Source organism: Alnus glutinosa, chromosome 14, assembly GCF_958979055.1.
Source record: "Alnus glutinosa chromosome 14, dhAlnGlut1.1, whole genome shotgun sequence".
Lineage (NCBI taxonomy): Eukaryota > Viridiplantae > Streptophyta > Magnoliopsida > Fagales > Betulaceae > Alnus > Alnus glutinosa.
Genome location: NC_084899.1, coordinates 2531727 through 2541072, shown reverse-complemented (window position 1 = coordinate 2541072; position 9346 = coordinate 2531727). Strand labels below are relative to the sequence as shown.

The following is a 9346-nucleotide window of genomic DNA, read 5'->3' as shown; positions in this document are numbered from 1 at the left end:
TTCTGCATTTGGAATACCCTATTTGTATCTTGAATTCTTGATGAAGAATCTTGTTTTAGTTCTTTTGCCCATCTAGTCTATGGAATCCTTTTTGGCATTTGTCTATCACAATAGATGAAAGTGAGTTTAATTGTATATGGAATCTGTTGGTTGGATTATATGTGAATTATTTGGATTGCACACGTATTTGTTAATTGTTATGAATCTTATTTTTTATATATATAAAGTTCAATATTGTATAAATTGTTGACAATTTTTGTTTTGTTTTTTTTTTTTTTTTTAAAAAAAAAAAAAAAAAAAAAAACTAATTGTAGATTCATGGATCCTAATGCATTTAGCGGGGCTAAGAATATTGGTTCTATTGCTGATGCTTCGGTTTCACCTAGTCCTACTCCTAGTCTTTTAGATAGCACTATGCCTTCCATTAATAATGAGAATGTTGAATGTGTTGGTAATGGACCTACAACAAATGTCGGTACTCAGAATCCTAATTCAGTTAAAGCTCTCCCACCAAAACCTAAAACAAATGTGCAAAAATCAATTGTATGGGAACATTTTACCAAGGTAGATGGGGGTGATCACGAAGATCCTAAATCAAAATGCAACTATTGTAGCAAATTGTTTAGTTGTCACCCTAGAAGGTTAGGTACTTCATCCATGTTATCGCATATCAGAAATAGTTGCAAGAAATATCCTGGTAGGTTTGGCAAATTAGATAAGTCACAGTCAATGCTGAGTTTTGATGCTAAGAAGGAAGGACAATTGGGAGACGGATCTGTTGGCAATCTTGTTATTGCGAAATATAATGTTCAAAAAATAAGGGAGGCATTGGCTAAGATGGTGATTGTAGATGAGTTGCCTTTTAGATTTGTGGAGGGTGAAGGATTTCACGATTTCATGAAGACGGTTGAGTCTAGATTTAAAATTCCTTCCCGTTACACTGTGATGAAGGATTGTTTGAAGATATTTATATCTGAGAAGGAAAAGCTTAGGACAATATTCTTGACAACTGGTGCACGGGTTTGTCTTACCACTGATACGTGGACTTCAGTTCAAAATCTTAATTATATATGTGTCACTTGCCACTTTATTGATAGTGATTGGAATTTACATAAAAGAATTATAAATTTCTCTTTAATTCCTAATCACAAAGGAGAGACTATTGGGAAAAAGATAGAGTCTTGTATGCTTGAGTGGGGGATTAGTAGCATTTTTACTGTCACGGTTGATAATGCTAGTGCCAATGATACTGCTATTGAGTATTTGAAGAGGAGAAGTAGAGATAAGGTGGGGGCCATATTGGATAATGAGTTTATGCATATGAGGTGTTGTGCTAACATATTAAATCTTATTGTGACTGATGGTTTAAAAGAGGTTAGTGACTCTATTATAAAAGTTCGAAATGCGGTGAAATATGTAAAATCTTTACCTTCAAGATTTGATAAATTTAAGGCTTGTATGGAGACAGAAAAAATTCAGTTTAAGGGTTTATTGTGTCTTGATGTTCCAACTAGATGGAACTCCACATATAAGATGTTAGAAGCCGCTGAAAAATGTCAAAATGCTTTACATCTAATGGAAGAAGAAGATGGATACTTTGTTTCGACGTTGTTTGAGGGAGGGCAAGGGAGAAGGGGTTTTGGGACCTCCTACTTTTGAGGATTGGGAAAATGTTAGGGTTTTTCTCAAGTTTTTAAAACTTTTTTATGATGTGACCATGCGACTTTCGGGTTCTTTGTATGTGACATCTAATATGCACTTTCAAGAGATTTGTGGCATCCAAGCACATTTACAGGCTTTTAGTGAGAGTGGGGATTATGTATTAAGTGCCGTGGCGGAGAAAATGAAGATGAAGTACAATAAGTATTTGGGAGATCTTGATAGGGTTAACTTGATGTTGTTTGTTGCAGTCGTTCTTGATCCACGGACCAAATTGGATTCATTAGATTATTGGTTCAAAGAAGTTTTCAGTGTTGAGCAAGCAACTCGAATGATTACAAAATTGAGGTGCCACTTGGATAAATTATATGATCACTATGACAACAACGGTGGGAGTTCCTCTCGGATTCATAATGGTAGTGATTCGTCAACCACAATAGATGAAAGTGAGAGTAGTGACAATTCATTTCACTTCATGAGTAAGTTTCAGAAGTACCGGGCTTCTAAAAGTGATGTAGAAAGCAAATCGGAACTAGATCGCTATTTGATGGAGGATGTAGAGAAATGAATGTTAATTTTGATATTTTGAATTGGTGGAAGGTGAACTCAACCAAATTCCCAATACTTGCCCGAATAGCACGGGATGTTTTAGCAATTCCCATTACAACGGTTGCTTCAGAATCGGCTTTTAGCACTGGAGGGCGTGTTTTAGACCCTTTTCGGAGTTCGTTGGCTCCAACAACAGTTGAAGCCTTGATATGTTCACAGAATTGGTTAAGGTCAAAACCCATAAGCGGTGGCAATGGTTATGATTCAGAGATAATTGATGATGCTGAAAGTTATAGGCTCGAATCAGGTAAACTTTCTATTATTTAAATATTCACTTACTCTATTTATCAAATTTGAATTATGATTGTAAATCTTTTTTTTATTATTCTCCTTTGTAGAAATAACTTTGAAGAATGTCAGCATTTTGCTTGAAGATGATTAGTTGAAGATGCTGCCATGCGGGGTTTCTTGTTTTTTGTTGCTGCATTGCTAGTTTAGAGCATTCGGCTGTTGATGGGATTACTGATTTTTTTGTGTTCATTGATTCTACTAAATTACGGATTCTATTATTTTGTTGGACTAACCGGCTAAGTTTCTGTTCTTTTTTGTTGGAACTTTAAATTTGTTGGACTAAGTCTTTGTTCTTTTTCGTTGGAACTTTAAATTTGTTGGTCAAAGTTTCTAATTTTTTTGATGGAACTTTTAATTTTTGTTGCCTTGTTGGACCAAGTTTATGTTATTTTTTTTTTTTTTGAACTTTTAATTCTGCTTAGCTATTGATTTAAATTTGTTATGATTCTTGATAGCAGGATCTTTTTTGAACTTGTGTGATTGCTAGCCTAGGTTTGTATGATTTATGATTGTATCAGAGTCATTAGACTTAAGACTACCGAGTTCAATTCTCAAAGAGTCAGAATGCCCCCCTTCAATTTATATTTTATTCATAAAAAAAAAAAAAAAAAAATGATTCTATCAAAGTTTTTAATTTACTTGTTTGATTGCTAAGGTACTAAGGAAGTATGGAGCCTGCATGATTCACAGGCCATTTAGGCCTTTAAGGTGATAAAAAAGAAAGATTTTATATATCACATAGCCCACCTACTTTTGGGCTCATAATTTTTTATTTTTTTAAAAAACAAACAAGAAGCATAATACCCGAACCCGCATAACCCGTCCCCGATCCGTGCTACCCGTGGCCCATCGGATTGGCCATTCACTACACGGGTTGCGGATCCTAATTTTCAAACTCGTTCACTGCGGGGCGGGTTGTAGAAAATGTGTAAAACCGGCCCAATCCGGCCCGCGCCCACCCCTACCCAATCATGCAGTGGTCTAGCAGGTGGTGGCGTGATTTTGGAGTTCGGTGGTTGGACCATCGTTGAGTCATGGAGGCAGCAACTAGGGGGTGGCTTCCGGTCCTGTTTCGGTGAGAATCTCTTCCTTCTTGCCTTGATTTTTACTTGTATTTCATTTGATTCTTGGTAGAACCGGATGGGTTCTCCATGGGTTTGATTATGGTCAAAATTTTAAGGCTTTTAGTGTGATTTTTGGGGATTTGGCCGGATGATGTTTGAGGTTGGTTTCAAGGGGATTTTTGTAGGGTTCACCGAATGGGTCTTTGGCTTTGATTTCAAATGAGACTTTGATGGTTATTGGGATTGAGTTTGATTTTTTTGTCCATATTTTTGGAGGTAACCGAATGGGTTTGTTTGAAGCAACCGATTGGGCATTTCTCTTGAGGTCTTTGATTTTTGGTTGTTTCCTTTGATTTTCTGCAGGAACCGGATGGGTTCTCTTTAGGTTGATTGAGATTAAGGTTTATGATTTCCTATTTTGGTGAAGTAATGGCTGATTGGGTGGAGGATTTTGTGGTGCTATTTTAGATGGTTGGTTGTTATGGGTTAATGGCTTTTAGTAATTGTCCTACCGACTGAGTTTGTAATTGGTTGAGTTGGGTTTTGAATTAGTAAAATGTTAATATTGTGATATTGGACAAGGATAAGAGGTTTAATGGAAGGTTTGTATTTTTGAAGTGATCTTTTGTATTTGGGTTGGCTTTATGTGAATGGATTTATAAACACCTACTGATTTGGGAATTATTTTGAGATTATGCTCATGGTGTTTCTATTGAATATTATTAGGAATTATAGAAGCAAAATCCAGCCCTAGTGTTTGAATGATGGAAGTGTGGTAATTGTGGGAATGAATATTGTCGTGTTTTGGAATGAGTTATGGACTTGGGTGGAAATTAGGTTATGGGATCTTGAAGGTAAAAGTATGGTTTGTTAAATAATTATAGTTAATCCTTGGTTATTTGTTGGAGGATCGATCCTATGTTGTAATTGTTAAAATCTAGGGATTTATTTTGAGGTTAGAGTGTGGTTTGCCTATGGGCTGTGTTTTGAAGTTTGAATTTGGTGATTTCTTGTGTTGGCTATTATGGTTGATATTGATGAGCATGTAATTTTAGTTATATTGAAATATTATGGATTGTTGGTTTGATGATGATTTTGTGACTAATAGAGAAGTGGATCTTGATATTTATAAATATATTGTAATTATTGGTTTGAGAAAGGTTTATGCTGGGTGAAGTTGTTTGAATGTTATAAGTATATTTTGAGGCTTTAAGTTAATAGGGATTTATTTATAGGTTTGTATTGACTTGTAAACATAGCTAAGTGGTTTAGAGGGTTAGTAGAATTATTTGGTTATGTCTATGAGCTATGATTTTTGGAAGGGTTTGCAGACTTAATGATTCACTTGGGAATGCTTTGACTTAACTAAGTTATTAATCGCTGTAATGAGGTTTTGGTAGAGAACATCATATTTTCATTTACGAAAGGGATTGAGTTAATTTGTCTATGACATTGTATTGGGATATGGTGATAGATGATAAGGTCTTAGTTTGGATACTAGTGGAGTGATGGGAGGGCTTAGTAACTAATCCACATATCCATGTATGCATAATATTTTAATGTATCATTGAATTAGGTTTAAGTCTATTAAGTGTGGTATGTATATATTTATATACATACATAAACAAGTATGAGTCCAATATAAAATGTTAACTAAGTAAATAAATAACAAGCCAATAATGAATTAATAATAATAGTAAGGTGATGTAATAATAATAAATAGGCGAATAAAATAGTAAACGCGTCATAGGCGAATAAAATAGTAAACATGTCATAAAGAGAACAAGAGATATAAGTATAAACCTAGGACCAATGGTAAACCTAATAATAGTTTAAGGTATCTTAATTAGACTTATACACGGGTAACGCAACCTGTGAGCACGCAGGTAGTTTTAGTGTCATAGGATGAGTCCCATAGCATAGTCTGACGTTATAATGTTTGCAGGATAGTGTCCAGGTTGGAGACTTCAATTAATTCTCCAATGTAGAGTCCAAGTGACTAGAATCCGATGGGATGTTCAAGTCAAGAGTCCAATGCAGCCAGGTGATATTTTACTCACTGAGAAACTGTTATTTTTATATATTATAGAATCGCAAATATATATGTTGTTCTATAAATCCGAACCAACTGTATGTTGAATATATCTGTTTTACTTGATTTGAGTACTTTAGAGTATGTTCGAATATATCAATGATGTTATGAAATGATGTATGAATGAAAGATTTAAATTATGCAAAGTAGAATGATAAAATTACATGTTGATTGGTTTAACGAATTTGAAGAAGGCATGATTTGCAAAGAATAAGAGTATATGGTTTGAATTGTAAAGTATAAAGCATGAGCATGAGCATAAGCATGAGCATAAGCATAAGAATGAAAGGAAAAGTAAGCCTCAAAGAATGAAAAGGAAGGAAAGTCTCACAAGGAATGAAAGGACCATCATAAGCATACATATCATTATTTAAATTGTGTAATGTTTTCATGATTTAGAATATTGTAGTTTTTATGCTAGACGTATTAGTATGCCTAAGAGTTTTAATGGCAAAAGAGCTTATGTATACTGTTATCGTCTAGTTGCATGATTTAAGAACATTGAGCTTTGAAGTTCAAGAGTATTGTCATGGTTCGGTATGAGTAATACAGTGTCCTAGGAGTAGGTAGATGAATTGTCGTGGCACGTCAGTCGGAAGTGCTTGGATACCTGAGTTTTACTCTAGTAACCGCATGGACAACTACGTGCTCGACATGAAGTTGTAATGCCCTAGGATCCCATGTTAACCATGTTCGAAAAATGATAGTAAGCTTGTACTAAATAGCGAGATGGCATGTTTTAAGCTTAGTGTGCTTGGTTTTGACACTATTGGTTGCGATATCAGTGTGGCTTGGGAGTAGGTAGATGGATTGTTGTGGCACATCAGTAAGAAGTGCTTGGATATCAAAGTCTTACTCTAGTAACCGCATGGACAACTATGTGCTTTGACATGAAGTTGTAATGCCCTGAGGCACAGTGTCATCACAGTTAATAACGTTAGACCTATGTGCATTTGAGCTACCAACATAAAAGTATTATTGTAAGTGGGTTTATACGTGGTTGCTTCCAAGCCAATGGAACTTCTACGTATGGGTCCAACTACATAGTATGCTTTAAATATTTTCTGATAGTCGGTGTTTGCTATATCAGCTATGGGGATTTTCAAAAAAAATTTTATAAATTGGTAGCTGTTATAGTGTACGCGAGACTAAAAAGAAAAGTTGGTTCTTTGCGAAAACTCAGTTAGTTTAATATCATTGAGGTCTTGGTATTATGTACTGAGATGGTGAACTCATTATTTCACCTATACGAATGTGGCAAACCCCCACAACCATATAGATGATGTCCCTTTGGCTGCAGGTACTCGGGTTGTAGTTGATGGGGGTCGTAGACGTGCATTTGGGATATTATGACCGGAGCTCGCCGCGATGGTCGTAATTGCGGGACCATGGGCGTCCTCAGTTTTATAGGTTTTGTTATGGCTTGTGACGCCTGTGTCACTTGTTTTTGTATAAAGCCAACTTTGTTATGTATTTATATTGAGGAAAGACTTAAACACATAGATGGTAAATGGCTCTTGTTATTAATTTATGATAGATGTTTAAGATGTGATTTCCGCTATTGAGTTTATGTTTTTCCGCTGCATAGTAGTTAGATGTTGTACTCTGATTTACCAGGTACATATTATGGGGTATGTACCATATATTGGCTTTGCGACACATCGTCGTGCCACTGTGAAGATCCATTTGCATTTTAAGAGATTAATGTTTAAGCAAATGATTTGTATAAAAAAATAAATAAATAAAATGGGTCGTCACAAAACATTTTTGAAAATTTTGGGAAATTCACGTGTGTTTAATGCTAGTGCTTTTTTTTTTTTAAAAAAAAAAAAAAGTGTCACGTGGCATGAAAGTTGGACGAAAGTGAGAATGTAGTGTGCCGTATAGACGAACTCCCTATACATCCACTTTAAGACAGATATGAGATAAGTTAGATGTACAGATGGGCAGAAATAATTCATATTAATCTGGCTCGGTACATGGTATGTGAAAAAATAAAAATAAAAGTGTATTTTTATTGTTTGATGACGAGCTTTTTATCTTTGATTTTTCAACCGTCATGCTGTTTGTAGTGTGTGTAGAACAGTATAATTTTTTAATCATAATATTCAGATGACCTAATAAAGTTTAATGGACCCAAAAGAAAAAAAGAGACTATACTAATTCTCCCAAAATTAATAAATTCAACAATATATGAGCATGTCCTATATATCCAATTTAAGACAGATATGATAAGTTAGATGTACTGATTTCATGCATAAATAAATTAGGAAGCTCTAAGTCATTGATTGCTGGTATTCAAGAATCAGACAGCCATCACCAACCCACCTCTCTCTCCCTTCTCTCACGGAGATGAGGAGCATGGTTTAGTGTTTGGAGGAGCTACAGCCAGTGACCCAGAAACAAGAGGCTTTTGACGTAGCGGAAGACTAAGGTAACTTATCAAAGAACAGCGTCTTCGATTCTGCAAGGAGAAGCGTCTTCGTCTTCTACCCCAAAAGATAAAACAAGCCCGTAGGCTAAAATAAAGATAAAACTCCGCAAAGTATTTGAGAGATAATTCTCTAATTTTATAACAATTCAATTGATTCTTTTACATAATAAGCAAGTCTATTTATAGAAGAGAAATACTTGTAGAAAAAGTAAACCTATCCCTAGTAGTAAAGGTAAACCTTTCCTAATAGCAATAGTAAACTTTATTCTAGTAGTAAAAGTAAAACTTATTCTAAAAGGAAAAGAAATACATAAAGCAAATCTAGTCCTAATGAGTAAAGGAAATAAAGTCTTAATTCTAATAAGGAAATAAAATAAAATAAACTCTTGGTTTAAATATCAAGTCTTTCCTTTTGTACTTCCATTGTCTGCAAACAAGTAAACTTCTAATCAAACGGCTTTGCTTCAATATTATTTTTGGCATCTCTTCTATTTTCGTTTGCACTGAAAATATTATTAAATTCCGTCCTACATCAGCTTTGCAACGGCCGGGATTCTTAAACAATACACCCACCTCCTGGAATCACAGAGCATTCTGGCGGAGGTCTCTGCATGTTCCTCCCAGGGATGCAATTCAGTGAGAAATCAAAGCCCACGTTCCTGAAGAACAGGTTGGAGCATTATAATTGATTAAACAAATTAAAAAAAATAAGTAACAAAATAAATAAACAATTCAACAAAATTTAATTATTATTTAAAATATGTAAATATAATTTATAATTTTTGTTGTCACGCCTAGTGTTAACTTATTCAATTGTCATATACGATTCTTTATATTTTGAAATCGCTGCATTTTTATTTTTATTTTTTAAATGATGGTCTTAAATATAATATAAAGCAAAAGGGGGAGAGTTACCGGGAAAAGGTCGTACAAATAATTCAAATGGAATTCGCAACTGACAATACATTTTAGGTTGACTTTTATATATATATAAAATATACTAATATTTCGGTCAGTTTTTGATTTTTAAAACTCACCCTTAATCCTAAAAGGTTAAATGAAATATCGTGTGCTAATTATATATCGTGATTTTTAAATTTTTAAATTGGCAACATTCACATTCAAATAACATGAATGTGAGTCGTTAAGAGTATTCATAGTAGTTTTATCAAATTTTACTCACTAAATTAGTTAAAA

General features: G+C 34.4%; 1 long non-coding RNA gene across 1 annotated transcript; it reads left to right on the top strand.

Moving 5' to 3' along the window:
• The first annotated feature begins 3520 nt into the window (after window positions 1–3520).
• Window positions 3521–7276, top strand: LOC133858139 (uncharacterized). Its single transcript, XR_009898453.1, has 2 exons — window positions 3521–3634; window positions 7016–7276. It is a non-coding gene; the product is annotated as an uncharacterized LOC133858139 (long non-coding RNA).
• The last annotated feature ends 2070 nt before the right edge of the window (window positions 7277–9346 follow it).